The sequence below is a fragment of the Rana temporaria genome, chromosome 5 (genome assembly GCF_905171775.1).
Source record: "Rana temporaria chromosome 5, aRanTem1.1, whole genome shotgun sequence".
Lineage (NCBI taxonomy): Eukaryota > Metazoa > Chordata > Amphibia > Anura > Ranidae > Rana > Rana temporaria.
The window spans coordinates 343,922,561-343,942,260 of NC_053493.1; the positions used below are offsets into that span (position 1 = coordinate 343,922,561).

The 19,700-nt window shown below is 44.5% G+C and overlaps 1 protein-coding gene across 1 annotated transcript in view; it reads left to right on the plus strand.

Moving 5' to 3' along the window:
- The first annotated feature begins 1,278 nt into the window (after positions 1-1,278).
- LOC120941176 (polyamine-modulated factor 1-binding protein 1-like) overlaps positions 1,279-19,700 on the plus strand; it is a 512,202-nt gene continuing 493,780 nt past the window's right edge. Inside the window, exon 1 of the mRNA XM_040354465.1 lies at positions 1,279-1,379. The gene's annotated coding sequence lies outside the window, so the exon portion shown is untranslated. The remainder of the gene's footprint in view (positions 1,380-19,700) is intronic.

The following is a 19,700-nucleotide window of genomic DNA, read 5'->3' on the forward strand; positions in this document are numbered from 1 at the left end:
TCCATAGAATACATGAGGGGACAGTGTGGAGTTGTGTGGTCACCTCCATAGAATACATGAGAGGACAGTGTGGAGTTCTGTGTGGTCACTTCCATAGAATACATGAGAGGACAGTGTGGAGCTGTGTGGTCACTTCCATAGAATACATGAGAGGACAGTGTGGAGCTGTGTGTGGTCACTTCCATAGAATACATGAGAGGACAGTGTGGAGCTGTGTGTGGTCACTTCCATAGAATACATGATAGGACAGTGTGGAGATGTGTGGTCATTCCATAGAATACATGAGGGGACAGTGTGGAGCTGTGTGTGGTCACCTCCATAGAATACATGAGAGGACAGTGTGGAGATGTGTGGTCACTTCCATAGAATACATGAGAGGACAGTGTGGAGCTGTGTGGTCACCTCCATAGAATACATGAGGGGACAGTGTGGAGATGTGTGGTCATTCCATAGAATACATGAGGGGACAGTGTGGAGCTGTGTGTGGTCACCTCCATAGAATACATGAGGACAGTGTGGTCACCTCCATAGAATACATGATAGGACAGCGTGGAGATGTGTGGTCATTCCATAGAATACATGAGGGGACAGTGTGGAGCTGTGTGTGGTCACCTCCATAGAATACATGAGGACAGTGTGGTCACCTCCATAGAATACATAAGAGGACAGTGTGGAGATGTGTGGTCACTTCCATAGAACACACGAGGGGACAGTGTGGAGATGTGTGGTCACTTCCATAGAATACATGAGAGGACAGTGTGGAGCTGTGTGTGGTCACCTCCATAGAATACATGAGAGGACAGTGTGGAGCTGTGTGGTCACCTCCATAGAATACATGAGAGGACAGTGTGGTCATTCCATAGAATACATGAGAGGACAGTGTGGAGATGTGTGGTCACCTCCATAGAATACATGAGAGGACAGCGTGGAGTTCTGTGTGGTCACCTCCATAGAATACATGAGAGGACAGTGTGGAGACGTGTGGTCACCTCCATAGAATACATGAGAGGACAGAGCTGTGTGGTCACCTCCATATAACACATTAGTTGCGCTCACACACAGGACATGCAGGATCCTCTGAATAGAAGACCTCACTGAGTCCTCCCGCTCCCTCCCTTCCTCGCTCCCTCCCTTCTGCTCTCCAACTTCCGAAAACAATGAGCACAAGTCTGTATACAACTCCCAACCGTCACCGCACGGCGACCAGCCAATCAGCGCTCTCCTTTCACCTTACACGGGCGGAGTTTCCATGGAGTTTTCGATGGCCGGGCTCTCACGTGTGTGGAAGTTGTAGTGGGCGGGGCTATGTTGTATACATTGTATCCAGGAGATCCCTCACCGTCCATATCCCGGGATTGAGCGCCGTGTCACCTCAGCAGGTAATTCACCGGACATTACACCGAGGAGAGCCTCCATACTGTCATTACCGGGGCACCACAAGTCCCAGCAGTCTGTGAGGAGCTCTCCCTGCTCCCTATGTATTGCTGTCTTCTAATATTTCTCATTCACACTCTGATTAGCCCCTCCCACACCTGTGCACCTGTGTGTTTGATGTAAATGTATTCTGTTGGCCAACATTTTTATTTTTTTATCTGCCCATTAGAATTTATCTGAACACATTTAGCGTAACGCAGGTTTATGCGCATTCACACATTTTTTCTGCCCAGACGCTCTTCCCGTGATTGCGCTGGTGATTTTATTTACTTATTTTTCAGCCTGTAATCGCTCCTCTTCTGAAACGCCTGTGTGCACGGATGGAAAGGTGCGTTTTATAGGCTGAAAAGTGCCATTTATTCTGTCCAGTGGGCATGGGGCGATAAAGCGGTACTAAACCCGAAAGCCCACATTTATTATATCGCGTCTTACCAATTCTCAGGCCCCATTCACACCTGAGCGTCCTGGTATTGCAGCTAGAATTGCGTGATTCTGCTTGCGATTCCGGGATCCTTGTAAAACATGGGATGCATTTGCGATTCCATTATTTCTTAACGGCACCTCAAACACGGTGCAGTTTTTGCCGCAATTGGCGAGCAACAAACTACGCAAAAATCGCGCTGCCAAACATGCCTGACTCTGACAAAATGTGGTACATGAGCCCTTTTGGAGCGGAGGGAGCCCCATTCAAATAAATGGTGCCGCTACAAAAACACGCCACAAAAGAAGCTAAAAAAACACGGCGCAGCAGGTGCCGCTGCACTACGCTTAGGTGTGAATGGAGCCTTAGATGTGATGGTTGCGTTTGTTTCCTTTCTTCTATTTTCAACTGGCGATCCAGCCAGCACGTCTGTTGTTTTTCACAGTATAAGCCCTCCAGCTCTTTACAGGGATGAGACAAACCATTTAACACTGATAGAGGTTATTAACCACTTGACCTCCGAAAAATGTACCCCCTTCATGACAAGGCCATTTTTTACGATACAGCACTGCGTTACTTTAAAGCGGAGTTCCACCCAAAATTGGAACTTCCGCTTAACACACTCCTCGCCCCCTTACATGCCACATTTGGCATGTCCCGCTTCAGGAGGAGTGGGACTTCCTCCTTCCGCCGAGGGGCTGGTAAGGTGAATAGCTTAAACGCCTTACTGCAGCCCCTCCCTGTAGGCGAGCGCCTGGGACACATGACAGGTCCCAAGCGATCGCCTGTCCAATGAGAGAGCGCAGCGCAGCTCGCGCATGCGCAGTGGGTGCCCGGCCGTGAAACCGAAAGCTGTCACGGCCGGGAGCCCACATTTAGGATGAAGACTCCGGCCAGGGAGAGGGGGAGAGGAGCGGAGCCCCGGCCGGTGCGTCGCTGGAACGTGGAGCAGGTGAGTGTGTGTTTATTAAAAGCCAGCAGCTACACTTTTTGTAGCTGATGACTTTTAATAAACACAAAAAATGCCTGGAACACCCCTTTAACTAATTGCACAGTCGTGCGGCGTTGTACCCAAGTAAAATGCATGTCCCTTTCTCCCCACAAATAGAGGTTTATTTTGGTGGTATTTGATCACCTCTGCGGTTTTAATTTTTCCGCTATAAACAAAAAAAGACTGACAATTTTGAAAAGCCAATATTTCTTACTTTCTGCTATAAAACATAAAATCTAATTTCTTCATCGATTTAGGCAAATACGTATTCTTCTACATATTTTTGGTACAAAAATCCCAATAAGCGTATATTGATTATACTAATGCCACTGGCAGGGGAGGGGTTAAATGCATGCCTAACCTTTGTTGTTTTGTTTCCTGTCAGGTGCTTACACTAAGGCCCCTTTCACACCTGCAGGCCGTATGTCCGTTTTTCATCCATCCGTTTTTGGATGAAATACGGACATGCATGTATCCCTATGGGATTGCGGATGAATATACGCTGACACCTGATCTCATCGGTACCCGCTATGCTCCGTTTCTGCAGACGGAGGAAAATCCTATTTTTCCATCCGTCTGCAGATCGGATCGGGTGACCATGGACAGACGGTCCGTGTTCATCTGATCCCCCTATAGAGGAGAGCGGAGATCTGACAGGGCGGTCCCTGCACATTGAATGGGACCACCCTGTCATCTGTTGGCTCAGCGGGGATCAGTGGAGCGATCCCCGCTGAGCAAGCGGATGTATAAGGAGCGGATCTTCACGGGATCCGAACGTGTGAAAGGGCCCTAAGGCTGCATTCATCCCTGAGCGACTATGCATGACTTTGGTGCATTTTTTTAATGCAGCATTTTTGAGCTTTTGTGGGGTTTTTTTTTGTAGCCAATAGAGAAAACTATCATCTGTTGCATGATTTGTTGCCAGGTTTTTTAGCTTTTCCATCAGCTTTTATTTCTATTATTATTATTATTATTATTATTATTCATTCATTCATTCATTCATTCATTATTTGTATTTATTTGTTAGGGGCAAGGGGTTTGAGTTAAAGTTAGGTTAGGGTTATTTTATTTTTTGTTAAGAGTGTTAATACTACCGCTACTACAACTACTATTAATAAACAAATGTAAAATAATTACACAAATCAATACAAATGATCATAAATAAATAACATAAATGAATAGTATGTAATAATAAATTAACCCCTAACCCTTAAAAAGGGGTTATAATAAATTATTTATTATTTTTTTGTTTGGGTGATTATTATTATTATTGAATAATAATAATGATAATAATATATACATTTTTTTTAACCACTTGAGACCCGGGCTGTAGTCGAAAGACGTCCACAGCGCGGCTCATAACTGCCGGGTGGTTGTCCTTTTATGTGCATTCCCCGCGCGCGCCGCTGGGGGCGCGCAGTGGGGAAAAACTGTGCCCGGCGCATCGCTGGGATGCCGATGCGCGTGCCTGGCGGCCGTGATGTCTGCCAGGTACCCGCGATCGGCAGTGACAGCAGGGACGTGGAGCTCTGTGTGTAAACGTCCTGTCAGGGAGAGAGGAGACCGATGCTGTGTCCCTTGTACATAGGGACACAGCATCGGTCACCTCCCCCAGTCAGTCCCCTCCACACACAGTTAGGGCTCCTTTACACAGGAGGCCCGTTCAGGTCTGCCTGCCAGTTTTTTAGGCGGACCTGAACGGGCGCTCCGTGCTTCTCTATGGAGCCGCGGATGTCAGCGGTGACATGCCCGCTGACATCCGATCCGCCAAACAACCTACTTTTCCATCCGTCCGGCCTGCAGGTGTGAAAGGGCCCTTAGTGTAAGCACCTGACAGTAAACAAAACAACCTACTTTTCCATCCATCTGGCGGATCGGGTGAACACGGACAGACGGTTTGTGTTCATCCGATCCCCCCCATAGGGGAGAGCGGAGAAAAGACAGGGCGGTCCCTGCACAGTGTGCGGGGGAGCGCTTTGTCATCAGCGGGCTTAGCGGGGATCAACGGAGCGATCCCCGCTGAGCAAGCGGCGGTGCACGGGGCGGATCATTATTGATCCGCCCCGTGTGAAAGGGGCCTATGAGTCACACCCAGGGAATACATTTAACCCCCTTACTCACCCCTAGTGTTAACCCCTTCCCTGACAGTCACATTTATACAGTAATCAGTGCATTTTTATAGCACTAATCGCTGTATAAATGTGAATGGTCCCAAAATAGTGTCAAAAGTGTCTGATATCACATGCCTTACAGGCCTGACAAAAAAAAATAAAAAATGACAGATTGCCGCCATTACTAGTAAAAAAAAAAAAAAAATCATAAATCTATTCCCTATTTTGTAGGTGCTATAAATTTTGCGCAAACCAATCAATATACGCTTATTGCGTTTTTTTTTTTAACAAAAATATGTAAAAGAATACGTATCAGCCTAAACTGAGGAAAACAATACATTTTTTTTCAACACAAATTGGGATATTATATTAACAAAAAGTAAAAAATATTGTGTTTTTTTTTTTTTTCAAAAATGTTTGTCTTTTTTTGTTTATAGCGCAAAAAATAAAAACTGCAGAGATGATCAAATACCACCAAAAGAAAGCTCTATTTGTGGGAAAAAAATGAAAAAAATATAATTTGGGTACAGTGTTGTATGACCGCGCAATTGTCATTCAAATTGCAACAAAGGGGTTTAAGTGCCCAGTAATGAAGTGGTTAAGTGGTTCTAAAAGCAGGAGATTTTTTATTTAACATATTGCATTATAAGAACCTTCAGTGTGCAGCCCCCATCATCCCCCCTAATAGTTACACATCTCGATCCAGTGTTGTACGAGAGACACGGCTGTCCGGGACTCTCCCTCTTGATTGGCTGAGACATTGGTGCCATTGGTTCCTGCTGCTGTGAATCAAAGTCAGTGAGCCAATGAGGAGAGGGACACACAGGGAGCTGCAGCTTAGCTCGGGTGCCCCCATAGCAGGCTGCTTGCTGTGATGGCACTCGGTAGGAGGGAGGGACCAAGAGCGCCCGCGAGGGACCGAGAAGAAGAGGATCTGGGCTGCTCTGTGCAAAACCACTGCACAGTGCAGGTAAGTATAACATATTTGTTTTTTTTTAAAACTACACCATCATTTAATATCACTTCAAGATTAGGGGTTAATTATTATTTATTTATGTTTTATTACATATTAATTTATTTTATTTATTTGTAATGCCTTTTAGTTATTTGTGTATTTATTTATTTATTCATATATTATTGAATTTTTTTTTTATTTTTGTTTTACATTTGTTTTTTATTTGAGCAGAAAATCATGCAAAAACTAGAGGTGCATCGAATGGAAATTTTGGTGCCGAAACTGAAAATGCAGGATGCACTTGGCCGAAAACCAAAAATGACAGTTTTACCATTTTTTTTTTATTTTGATAATTAAAAAGTTGAATATAATACAATTATATAACATCATCAATTTAAACGAATATGAATTTATTGGCACGTTTAGCGCAAGAAAAATGTATCCCTTTAAATTCTATGTATGTCTGCACACTGGTCTATTGCGCTTTCCATGGTGGTGTTAAAAATCCTGCTTGCTGCATTTTCGGTCAGTTAAAAAAAATGCACCTCTCAGTTAAAATGCAATGAAAACTCAGGAAGAACACATCATTAACGCACCTGTGTTATGTTTTTGATGCGGTTTTTGAGTCACATGACCTATAAAAAAACACTCCATAAGCACAGTAAAATGGTGGCAAAATCGCATGCGTGTTCGGTGCCATTATCGGCACCTTTTTCTCTTTACTACATTCTGCCCGATAACACAATTTTTCACCGGCCAAAATTTCAGTGCACCTCTAGCAACAATGCACGAATGCGCACAAAAGCATGCAAATGGCGCATTTCCATTCATTTCTGTGGGGGGGAAAAAAAAATCGCACAAATCTGCCTAATTTGAGCTACAAAAAAAGGTTTCCGACCTTTTTTAAGCTTCAGGCGACTTGGAGTGGAGATGTGAACCAACTCCATAGAGAATAATATATATTTTTTTCTCCTCCAGGGTTTTAGAGCTTCAAGCTACAAAACGCTGAGTTGTGAATGGGGCCTGAGGGATGTGATGGTCGTTTATTCCAGGGAAACAAAATCCAGCACAGAACAGAGCTCTGCCTTGTTTACATAGGAAGAGCTCTGTCCTGTGTCTTTCCTCGCCGATCAGCGTGTGCTGGTGGACATCCATTGGCCGACACCTGCTGAATGGCTTGTGCTGTGTCTAATCACAGCACAGCTGTGGCGCCTGCGTGCGCCCCCTACTGGGAAGTACCAGATCACGTACTAGGTAGGCGCTGCTCTGCCGCCGTATAACTAAGTTATGCGGTCGGCAAGTGATTAAAATGATCAGCTTATGTAAATTTTTTTATTCCAAAAGGAAAAAACTATTTGCTGTAGCTGATTATGAGGCCAGGTCCACACTGTTGCGAATTGGATGTAAAAATCGCTGCATACAATTCGCAATAGCAGGAGAATGTGAATGGCTCTCTATGGAGCTGGTTCACATGTCTCAGATGTATCTCCGGTGCGAATTTGCAGAGGAGCCCTGTGTGTCTTTTGGTCCGTTTCATGTCCGAATTCAGCCCAAAATTCGTTCTGAAATGGTGAACCAGGACATTCGCACTATGGTGTTTGATGAATGCACACAAAATCGCCTGATTTTGCACATTTAACACGCAAAAAAATAGAGATGCACCAACATTTTGGCGGCCAAAAGTTATGTTTTCTGTATTTTGCTGATAATGGCAAAGAAAAACGCATTTGATTTTACCACAATTGTACTGTGCTTATTGTGTGTTTTTCATAGGTCATGTGACTCAAAAATTGCTTAAAAAATGTAACACAGGTGCGTTATTAATGCGTTTTCAATGCATTTTAACGGGGAGGTGTGTTTTTTTTTTTTTTTTAACCAAAAATGCAGCAAGCAGGATTTTTAAAGTGGCTGTAAACCTACTAAAAAAAAACTTCAACACAAAGGCATAATGAGCTAGTATGCACAGCATACTAGCTCATTATGAAAAAAACGTACCTTCGATCAAAGCCCCCGCAGCGGGCCCGACACACTGCTCTTCTCAGCGACATGTCTCCCGGAGTTATTTCCAAGTATCGTGGACGCTGTGATTGGCCAGAGCCGTGATGATGTCATGGGTCCCGCTGGTAACGGCACATCAGCTGAAGCAATGGCACGAATGAGCCGTTGCTTCGGTGTGCATGTGCCGATGACGTCACATGCTGATACAGGGGATATCTCTAAAACCGTGCAGGACACTTACCTGTCCAGGGTGCCCGCGGTGGGATTGCGCAGCGCGAGTTGCGCAGTAGGGAACCAGGAAGTGAAGTCGCAAGGCTTCGCTTCCTGATTCCCTTGCCAAAGATGGCGGCGGCAGCACCTGCGAGGGACGGATCGGCTTCGGGTGCTGACATCGCGGGCGCCCTGGACAGGTAAGTGTCCTTATTTTAAAAGTCAGCAGCTGCCGTATTTGTAGCTGTTGACTTTAAAAGAAAAAAAGAAATCTGTGAAACTCCCCTTTAACACCACAATCTAAGCACAACAGACCAGTGTGAAGACATAGAATTTAAAAGGATACATTTTTCTTGAGCTTTTCATGCCCTAATACTGGCAAACAATACATTTTTATTTTATTTAAATTTATGATATTCTTTAAAAAGTTGAATATAATACAATTATATATATATTTTTAGCCAAGTGCATCCTGCTTTTGGTTTCAGTGCCCCTCTACAAAACACACATGTCGTACTTGTGGTGCCATTCATTGTTAGCCAGGGAAACAATTTAATGAAAAATAGATTAGAGGGTCATTAAATAGTGGATGTGTATGGATTATTTTGGGGGAATAGAGATATCGTTTAGTGGTACTTTACTTGCCGACCGCGGTACGTATATATACATTGCAGACTGGAGACAGTTCTATGCTGCTGTATTCCTTGCGTCCATGGCAGCAAAAGGGGTTAATTAGGCTAACTGAGTGCAAGATTAAAGATGTGATACAAATGACAGAAAACCAGTTTGAAATATCTAGTTATTTATAACCTTTTCTAGGGGTGCCAACAAATCCATCCAGACCATTTAGCACATCTTTGTAGAATAAACAATCATTTATATCTTTTCAAACTTTCTTTACATTTCTACCTTCCAAAGATGTGCTCTTATCGAGAGGAATACAACACTGGGGTTGGTTTACTAAAACTGGAGAGTGCAAAATCTGGTGCAGCTCTGCATAGGGTTCACACCTATGTGAATTGGATGTGGGTTTCACCGCATGACAGGAGATTGTCACCGGCTCTCTATGGAGCCGCTTCACATATATCTGTTGCAGCTGTAGAGCGGCTTGCACAGGAGTTCTGTGCGTCTTTGGCTTTGTTTCAGTCCCAAATTCAGGCAAAAAGTCAGCCCCGATTTGTCCCTGAAATGGAGAGCAGGGGCGCACTGGACCCCTGATCCGAGCGGCATCTGTCGGAGGTATGAACACAGCCTCACTGAACAAGCTGAAGTTAGAAGCCGATTGGCTACAATGCACAGCTGCACCAGATTTTGCACTCTCCAGTTCTAGTAGATCTGTTTCAATGAGCTGTAATGCCGGCCATAGACGAAGCAATGGTTGCAGGAAAGAAAATCACTCAATTTCACCATTAAGACAGTCGGGGTTATTTACGAAAGGCAAATCAACTTTACACTACAAATGTAAACTACAAGTGCAAAGTCCACTTGAAATTGCACTGAAAATGCACTTGGAAGTGCAGTCTCTGTAAATCTGAGGGGTAGATCTGAAATGAGGGGAAGCTCTGCTGATTTTATTATACAATCATGTGCAAGCTAAAATGCTGTGTTTTTTTTTTTTTTCTTGCATGTCCCCCTCGGATCTACAGTGACTGCACTTCCATGTGTACTTGTAGTGCAAAGTGAATTTGCTTTTAGTAAATAACCCCCATTGTGTTCTTCTGGCGGGGGAAGCCGTCCCCGCCGGGATAACACAGTGAATACTGATCCAACAGGCTGGCTGTACCCAAGTTGATTGATCGATCAACTTGGGTACATTCCACCTGCCTATACATGGTTCGAATCTCGACTCAATATATTTATGGCTGGCTTTAGGGTACCAAAAATGTATTCCTATGTATGTTTGGACCAATTAAATGATGTTTTATGCTAGATTATGAAAATCAGTGCATAGATATTATTATTGTATAGGCTTTATATAGCACTAACAGTTTGCACAGAACTTTACAATGTAGGGGCTGGGGGGTAGGACAGTACAATTACAATACAGTAAGGACGGGAATGCCCTGCTCATGGAGCTTACAATCTAAAGCAGGGGTAGACAACCTCGGCCCTCCAGCTGTGGTGAAACTACAAGTCCAATGAGACATTGCAAGACCCTGACAATTACAGGCATGAATCCTAGAGACATGATGGGAGTGCCATGGTTGCCTACCCCTGATCTAAAGGGAGGGGGAGGTGATACAAATGGTAATGGCTGCATGGGATGATCTCATGGAGGTGACTCGGGTACAGTTCTTAGGTGGAGGTGGGGTAGGCTTCCCCGAATAAGTGAGTTTTTATGGATCGTCTAAAGGCAGACAGGGTAGGGGCTGACCAGACATGCTGGGGCTGGGAGTTTTAGAGCAGTGGTCATCAACCCTGTCCTGCAGGGCCCACTAACAGGCCAGGTTTTATGTATTACCATGGGGAGATGCAGTCTAGAATACTGCAATCACTGAGGAGCAAATGATATCAGCTGTGATGTATTTCAGTTATCTTGCAAACCTGGCCTGTTAGTGGGCCCTGCAGGACAGGGTTGATGACCACTGTTCTAGAGGATGGGAGAGGCTCTGGAGAAGTCCTAGAGGTGAGCATGGTAAGGAGGTAACAAGGGAGCTAGAGAGCCGGAGGTCTTGGGAGGAGCAGAGAGAATGATTTGGATGAGATTGGCGATGTTGTGGACGACCTTGTATGTTATGGTTAGCATTTAGAATTTTATACGGTGGGGTAGGGGAAGCCAGTGAAGGGATTGGCAGAGAGGAGCAGCTGTCAGATCGGTTAGTAAGGTGTATTAGTCTAGCGGCAGCATTCATAATAGACTGAAGAGGGGATAGCCTGTGTAAGGGTAGGCCAGTGAGGAGGGAGTTGCAGTAGTCAAGGCAGGAAATAACTAAGGAGTGAATGTGTTGTTTTGTGGTGTCTTTAAGGCTGCATTCACACCTGAGCGACAAAACGCCGGACGCTTCTGCCGCTAGAGGGGAGAATTCCCATTGCTGTCTATGGAGATGGTTCACATCTCATAGACGCCGAACGCCTGTCGCCTGAAAAAAAGTCCCGAACCCTTTTTTTCAGGCGACAGTGGCGTTTTCCCATTGACAGCAATGGGAAGACTTTTGAAAAAAAAAAAAAAAAATTGAAAGTTTCACACCCGCGGCAAAATACGCCGCTACCGCCGAACGCGGCTGTCGCTCAGGTGTGAATGGGGTCTTAGTCAGGAAGGGGCGAATTCTGGAAAGGTTGCGGAGGTTAAGGCTCCAAGATGTAGCCAGTGATTGGATAAGGGGGCTGAAGGAGAGGTTGGCACTCCTAGATAAAAAAGGAGATGTAACTACCAGCAGTCATATATTTGTAGTCATTCTTAACCACTTAAGCCCCGGACTATTTGGCTGTCCAAAGACCAGAGCACTTTTTGCGATTCGGCACTGCGTCGCTTTAACTGACAATTGCACAGTCGTGAGTCGCGGCTCCCAAACAAAATTGATGTTATTTTTTTCCCCACAAATAGAGCTTTCTTTTTGTGGTATTTTATCACCTCTGCAGTTTTTATTTTTTGCGCTATAAGCAAAAAAAAATTTAAAATTTTGAAAAAAATAAGAAATATTTTTAACTTTATGCTATAATAAATAACCCCTAAAAAAATATATAAAAAAATGTTTTTCCTCAGTTTAGGCCGATATGTATTCTTCTACATATTTTGTCAAGAAGCGTTTATTGATTGATTTGCGCAAAAGTTATAGTGTCTACAAAATAGGGGATAGTTTATGGCATTTTTATTTATATATTTATTTTTTACTAGTAATGGCGGCAATCAGCATTTTTTTATTGTGACTGCAACATTATGGCGGACACATAGAACAATTTTGGCGCTATTTTGGGACCATTCACATTTATACAGCGATCAGTGCTATACAATGCACTGATTAATGAATGAATGAATGAATGAAAAATTTATAGAGCGCAGCACATGCGAACTGAATCGCTTCTGGGCGCTAGTTGTTTATGACTCATGACCTCAAAAGAGCAGAGTTTTGATTCGTCTTCTGAAAGTCAGGTGGTCTTCCTCCAACCGAATGCTGGTTGGTAAAGCGTTCCATAGTCTAGGACCCTGGAAAGCAAACCTTCTTTCTCCTTTGGATTTGTACTTGGTTTTAGGTACTCTGACCAGATTTTGGTCGGTGGATCGCAGAACGCGATTCGAATTGTGAGGTTCTATCTTGTCGCAAAGATATTGCGGAGCCTTCCCATGGATGCACTTATGTGTCAGGCAGAGTGCTTTAAATGCAATTCTGTCTTTTACTGGCAGCCAGTGAAGGGTTCTCAACGAAGGTGAGATTGATTCCCATTTTTTTTTCCCAGTCACCAGTCTGGCGGCCGTATTCTGAACGACTTGCAGATGGGAGATTTGGTACTTTGGGAGTCCGAGGTACAGGGCGTTAGCATAGTCCAGTCTGGAATTCACGATTGTTCCCACCACGACTGCTACGTCTTCTTTGGGGATAAATGGAATAAGTCTGCGTAGTAGGCGCAACAGATGGTGCGCTCTGCTGACTACTGACCCTATTTGTGCGTCCATTGTCATGAAGGTGTCAAAAATGACCCCGAGACTTTTGACTTTGGAGCTAGGGTTGATGATTTGGCCCAGAATGGGCGGTGGTGTCCAAGTTGTTTCCACTTGACTCTTTCGGCTGGCTTGAAACACAAGGAGTTCTGTTTTAGAACTATTAAGTTTAAGATAGCTCTTGGTCATCCAGTTGTCAATCAAAGAGAGACATTTCTCTAAACTGGGATGATGATTCTTTTTGTTGCCGATGCGCAAGTACAGTTGCGTATCGTCTGGATAAGAGTGATAGAGTAGTTCTTGGCTACTGATAATGTCAAAGAGAGGGCGAAGATAGATATTGAAAAGCACCGGTGACAGGGGGGATCCTTGGGGGACTCCACATGACACCGTGCGCTTTTCTGACGTGAAGGAACCCAATTTGACTGTTTGTGATCGGTTTTCCAGAAAGGAAGAAAACCATGGTAAATCACCTTCTGCGACTCCTGCTACCGACGCTAGTCGCATAAGTAACAGTTTGTGGTCTACCGTGTCAAAGGCTGCGCTTAGGTCCAGCAGAACCAGGAGACAAGATTCTCCTTCGTCTGCGGCCTCGAGGACGTCGTCCCATATTTTAAGTAAGGCCGTTTCTGTCCCGTGTCCAGGACGGAAGCCTGATTGTAATGGATCCAGTAGATTATGGGTATCCAGATGCTGTTGCAGCTGGTGTACCACTACTTTCTCCATTATCTTGGAGAGAACGTTTAGGCCTGTTATGGGACGGCGGTGAATTGGGTCCTTGGGATCCAGATTCGTTTTTTTCAAGATGGGCTGGATTGTGCCCTCTTTCAGCAGGGATGGCACTATGCCTTCCTTAAAAGACTGGTTTATAAGCTGTGTGATGGGTGGTGCCAGAATGTCGGCACAATCCTTCAACAGTTTAGTGGGGATGATATCATTGGGCGATGTGCTGTTACGCAAGGCACCGATGATATTTTTTGTGGTATCGCTGGAAATAGGTTCCAGAGTGAACTTTGTTGCTTGTAGCAAGTTTCTGCGGGTATTTCGTGGCTGATTGACAGCCGGATTGGGGGGGGTATCGTTTTGCAGAATACGTTCCCGGATTCTTTCAATTTTGCCAATGAAGAAATCAGATAGTTCATTACAGAACTCTTGGGTGTCTGAGTTGGGGACTTCAAGACATCCCGGATTCATGGTCTGGGTGACCATTTTGAATAGTTCGCGGGGGCGGTTTAGGGAGCTGTTAATCGCCATAGAAAAATGATGTTTCTTGGCTTTAAAAATTTCTTTGTGATATCGTGTTGTTATTGCTCTGTAGATGATGAGATTATCCTCTGCAGGGCTTCTTTTCCAGGCGGCTTCCGCCCTCCTGCGCTCTTGCTTCAGAAGCGATAGCTGGTTGTTAAACCAGCCAGACTTTTTCCTCCGGATGCCGAATTTGCGTTTCGGTGCTACTAAGTCGGCTGAGTGTAGCAAGGCTGCGTTTATGGCCTCCAGTGTATCTACGGCTGTTTGCTGAGACTGGATAGTTTTGATTCTGTTTCCCAAGGTAGATTTGAAGAGTTCTGAGTGGAGCTTCTTCTGAGATCTAGCCCAGTGTATTGTCACCGGTTTGGGTGCTTTTGACACTGGGGGGATTTTGACAATTATGAAATTAATTGCATGGTGGTCTGTCCATGGCAATGGTTCATTTTCTAAAATGCTTATTTCCAGATTTTGTCTGAAAATTAGGTCCAGTGTGTGACCTGAAGCATGTGTTGGCCCGCATATAAGTTGCTGCAGTCCTAATCCCTCTAAGTGATTGATGCAGGCGTCCGCAATGGGATCCTGTGCGGAGTTAGCCCACAGATTAAAGTCCCCGAGCAGCAAAATGTGTTTGCTGTTGAGGGTATAAGTGGATATAAACTCTGTTAGTGAAGGGAAAAACTGCGATTTTGGCCCAGGTGGCCTATAGCAGAGGAGAATGTGAACGGTCTCCTGGGGGGAAGTTTGAAGTTGAAGAGTAAGGGTTTCCATAAATGGAAGAGGATTTTGGAGGGCTGGTTTAGTGATTGCAATGTGATTCTTATGGATCACCGCAAGGCCTCCTCCTCTTTGCCCTATTCTGTTTTCCGTTATTAGGTGATAGTTTTCTGGCACCAGTTCACCGAGAATGGTGTTGCAGTCGTCTGAGAGCCAACTTTCTGTAATAAAGAGGCAGTCTAGGTCGTTTTGTAGTAAGAAATCGTGGATTTCTAATCGGTGTTTTACTGCCGATCTTGTATTAATCAAAGCACATGATATGTGCTTTAGTTGTGTTAAGTGGTTAACATTTTTGATGATCGATCGTCGATCGACTCTCCAGAGTTGGTCTATTTTTAAGGCCTTTTTGGTGACGGCTGGTAATGTAGTTGCGAATTGTCTCAGACCCCGAATAGAGTCCGGAGAGTAACGCAGATTACCCATTGTTGCCTGTCACTGTGGGGGGGGGGGGTTGATGATTTAATTTACAATTGGAGGGAGGATTCGCAGAATCCTTTCTCTTGATCTTGGTCCGGAGGAAGGCAAAAAAAAACCCTGGCAGAGCTGAGCCAATGTGCTGTCACAGGGAAAAAATTCCTTCCTGATCCCTGAGGGGCGATCGGCTGCAAAGCCCTGGACCAAGTATCGTTGGATAGAGGGAGGAAAGGAGGGTGATAGGTGTCCTCGTTCTGAGGGTGTACCAAGATGGACGCCGACCGAGGCCTAAGCCTCAGGTTTGTTCATGAAATCAATAAACACAGTACTGATTACTGATCCCAGAAGGATGGGGTCCTCCAGGGATAGGGTGGGAGTTTCTTTCCCAGATCTAAAGAGTTTTTGGGCTGAAATTTGTGCCTGGCTGCGGCGCGCCGCTAGGCCGCGGCTGAAGCCGCGGTGTTTCCTGATTTCAGCGGCCGTGAAAGAGCCAGGTCTGGCGCGGATGCGGGGAAAAGGGCCGCGCGACGCAATGCAAGAAGCGCCAAGGATGCGGGGCGATCGTGGGTGGTGGTGTAGGGTGGTGTGGGGTCGGATGTGGGTTTGCAATATAGCAGTATGCCACAATTGGAATCGCTGGGGTGGCTGTCCTTACAAGGACGGTTCTCAGCGATTCCGGGGGAATGGGTCTGAAAAGACAGGGTCTTACCGGTAAAAGGATCAGGTCCGGTCCAAAAGGCTGCAGGTGGAACGGCAGCAGGTTGCTGGGAGCGAGCGGGGTGACGGGGAGGATTACTGTGTAAATGTGACTGGCAGTGAAGGGGTTAACCAGTAGGGGGTGCTGAAGGGGTTAAGTGTGTCCTAGGGATGTGTTCTAACTGTGTGGGGGCTGGGTTACGTGTGACACGACACTGATCACTGCTCTCGATCTGTGATCAGTGTCCTGTCACTAGGCAGAACAGGGAAATTCTTGTTTACATCAGAATTTCCCTGTTCTTCCTCTCCATGAGACGATTGCTGGACTCCCAGCGGATATCAAGTCCGCGGGACCCGCGATCACACTCACGGAGCTCGCGTCGGGCACCAGTGACCATAATGCCGCTTTTCAAAGGGGACGTATATATAAGTCCATATGCCCAGGCGTGCCATTCCTCCGACGTATATAGTCGTGCAGCGGTCGCCAAGTGGTTAAAGTGGAGGTTCACCCAAAAAGTTAATTTTTAACATTAGATTGATGCTCGTTTTGTCACGGGGAATTGGGTGTTTTTTTTTTTAAAATCGAAGCAGTACTTACCGTTTTGGAGATAGATCTTCTCCGCCGCTTCCGGGTATGGGCTGCGGGACTGGGCGTTATTATTTGATTGACAGGCTTCCGACGGTCGCATACATCGCGTCACGATTTTCCAAAAGTAGTAACGTCGGTGCGCAGCGCCGTATAGAGCCGCACCGACGTTCGGCTTCTTTCGGCTACTCGTGACGCGATGTATGCGACCGTCGGAAGCCTGTCAATCAAATAGGAACGCCCAGTCCTGAAGACCATACCCGGAAGCGGCGGAGAAGATGTATCTCTAAAACGGTAAGTACTGCTTCGATTTAAAAAAAAAAAAAACACCCGATTCCCCTTGACAAAATGAGCATCAATCTAATGTTAATTTTTTTTTTTCGGGTGAACTCCCGCTTTAAGTTACTGTTCACTAAACCTTGGGTCATTTTTTTCTACTAATGGTTTTAACACTCAACAAATAGTGACCTGCTTTTTAAAGTTTGCTTAATAATGTTTTAATAGCAAAGTTTTCGTTTTTTTAAAAACTTCCATCTACGCATTGAAATCTTTTCCCCCAACCCATTTGTGTTAAATAATAGGTGTGTGAATAACCTCTGAGAGGCCCATTACAATAATACAAATTTCCTGTGTCTTATTATCACAGATAAAACCGTGTTATTTTGTTCCTTTCAGTCAGTAGTCTACAAATGAGGTATTCTTCGTCAGCTGGCATAATTACTTTTTAAAGATAAACAGCGGCGTTTTACCACAATGACATTTGTAATTTAGTGTACTGTTTAAACTCTACAGAGAGAAGGACGATCACTGAGGTGTCTTGGTAATGAGCACTTATAGCTGATTTTTATTTATTTTTTTATATTTATTTTTTCTCCTTCTTATTAGTAATTTTACAGGTTTGTTGTAGCACTTGTTTTTCTGTGAATTCCGACTAATGCTGAAAGGGGGATGCATAATAGATCTGCGGGAGATTTGTTACACAGGAAAAGTAAAGGTTGATACTGTTCATTACTATTGGGACTGCATTGAAATATCATAAAGCTTGATTGTTTGAAAATCACACAAGGCTTTGTTGTGTTGGGGAATAAGCATTGACACCGTTTGGTAGTTTAATGGCACTTAAAAATATTTTTTTTAAAGCCGAATTCAGGTCGCTAGAAAAATATCAATTAACCGATTAAGACCCGGACCTTTCGGCAGCTAAAGGACCCGGCCAGTTTTTGCGATTTGGCACTGCGTCGATTTAACAGACAATTGCGCGGTTGTGCGACGTGGCTCCCAAGCAAAATTGGCGTCCTTTTTTTACCACAAATAGAGCTTTCTTTTGGTGGTATTTGATCACCTCTGCAGTTTTTATTTTTTGCGCAATAAACAAAAATAGAGCGACAATTTTGAAAAAAAATGCAATATTTTTTACTTTTTGCTATAATAAATATCCCCAAAAAAAATTATATATATATATATATATATATATATATATATATATATATATATATATATATATATATATATATATATATATATATATATATATATATATATATGTTTTCCTCAGTTTAGGCCGATACGTATTCTTCTACCTATTTTTGGTAAAGAAAATCGCTATAAGCGTTTATCGGTTGGTTTGCGCAAAATTTATAGCGTTTACAAAATAGGGGATAGTTTTATTGCATTTTTATTAATTTTTTTTTTTCTACTAATAGCGGCGATCAGCGATTTTTTTTTTTTTTTTTTTTTTTTTTTTTTTTTTTCTCCGTGACTGCGACATTATGGCGAACACTGGCGCTGATGGGGTTATGTGTGACCTCATGTCTGTTTCTAACTGTAGGGGGGTGTGGCTGTAGGTGTGACGTCATCTATTGTGATTCCCTATATAAGGGAACACACAATCGATCACGGCGCGACAGTGAAGCACACAGTTTACACACAGCTCTCCTCGTTCTTCAGCTCCGGGGACCGATCGCGGGACTCCAGTGGCGATCGAGTCCGTGAGTCCCACGGTCACGGAGCTTCGGACTGGGTCGCGTGCACGCTCCCGTGACCCCACGGCTGGGCTTAAAGGGCAACGTACATATATTAGAGCTGCACGATTCTGGCCAAAATGAGAATCACAAATTTTTTGCTTGGAATGAAGATCACGATTCTCACGGCGTAAAGTCTTTTACATTTATACAAAAAAAAATGGGCTAACTTTACTGGCTAGTTTTTTCCCCAAAAAAATGCATATAAAAAGACTGCTGCGCAAATACAGTGCAACAATAAAATATTGCAACAACCGCCATTTTATTCTCTAGGGTCTCTATTAAAAAAATGTATAATGTTTTGGGGTTCTAAGTAATTTTCTAGGAAAAAATAAAATAATGATTTTAACTTGAAAAGAGCTGTCAGAAAAAGGTTTGGCGTTTTAAGTGGTTAAACGTTTCCTAATTTACATACAGAAGTTTATTCCTTTGAAGTGATACAATGTTTAGACTTAAAGCGGGAGTTCACCCGCAAATTTTTCTTTAAGATTAGATTGATGCTCATTTTGTAAAAGGGAATCGGCTAGTTTTTTTTAAAAACGAAGCAGTACTTACCATTTTATAGAGCGATCTTCTCCACCGCTTACGGGTATGGTCTTCAGGACTGGGCGTTCCTTCTTGATTGACAGTCTTCCGACAGGCTTCCGACGGTCGCATCTAGGGTTGTCCAGATACCGATACCAGTATCGGGACCGATACCGAGTATTTGCGGGAGTACTCGTACTCGTGCAAATACCCCCGATACCTAAATAGAATACTTCCCCCCCCCCTTTCCCCCCCCCGCCGCCGCATCGCGCTGCCGCATCGAGGGACATGGCTAGAGGGACATTGCTGCATATGTGAGGGACATGGCTAGAGGGACATTGCTGCATATGTGAGGGACATGGCTAGAGGGACATTGCTGCATATGTGAGGGACATGGCTAGAGGGACATTGCTGCATATGTGAGGGACATGGCTAGAGGGACATGGCTGCATATGTGAGGGACATGGCTAGAGGAACATGGCTGCATATGTGAGGGACATGGCTAGAGGGACATGGCTGCATATGTGAGGGACATGGCTAGAGGGACATGGCTGCATATGTGAGGGACATGGCTGCATATGTGAGGGACATGGCTAGAGGAACATGGCTGCATATGTGAGGGACATGGCTAGAGGGACATGGCTGCATATGTGGGGGACATGGCTAGAGGGACATGGCTGCATATGTGGGGGACATGGCTGCATATGTGGGGGACATGG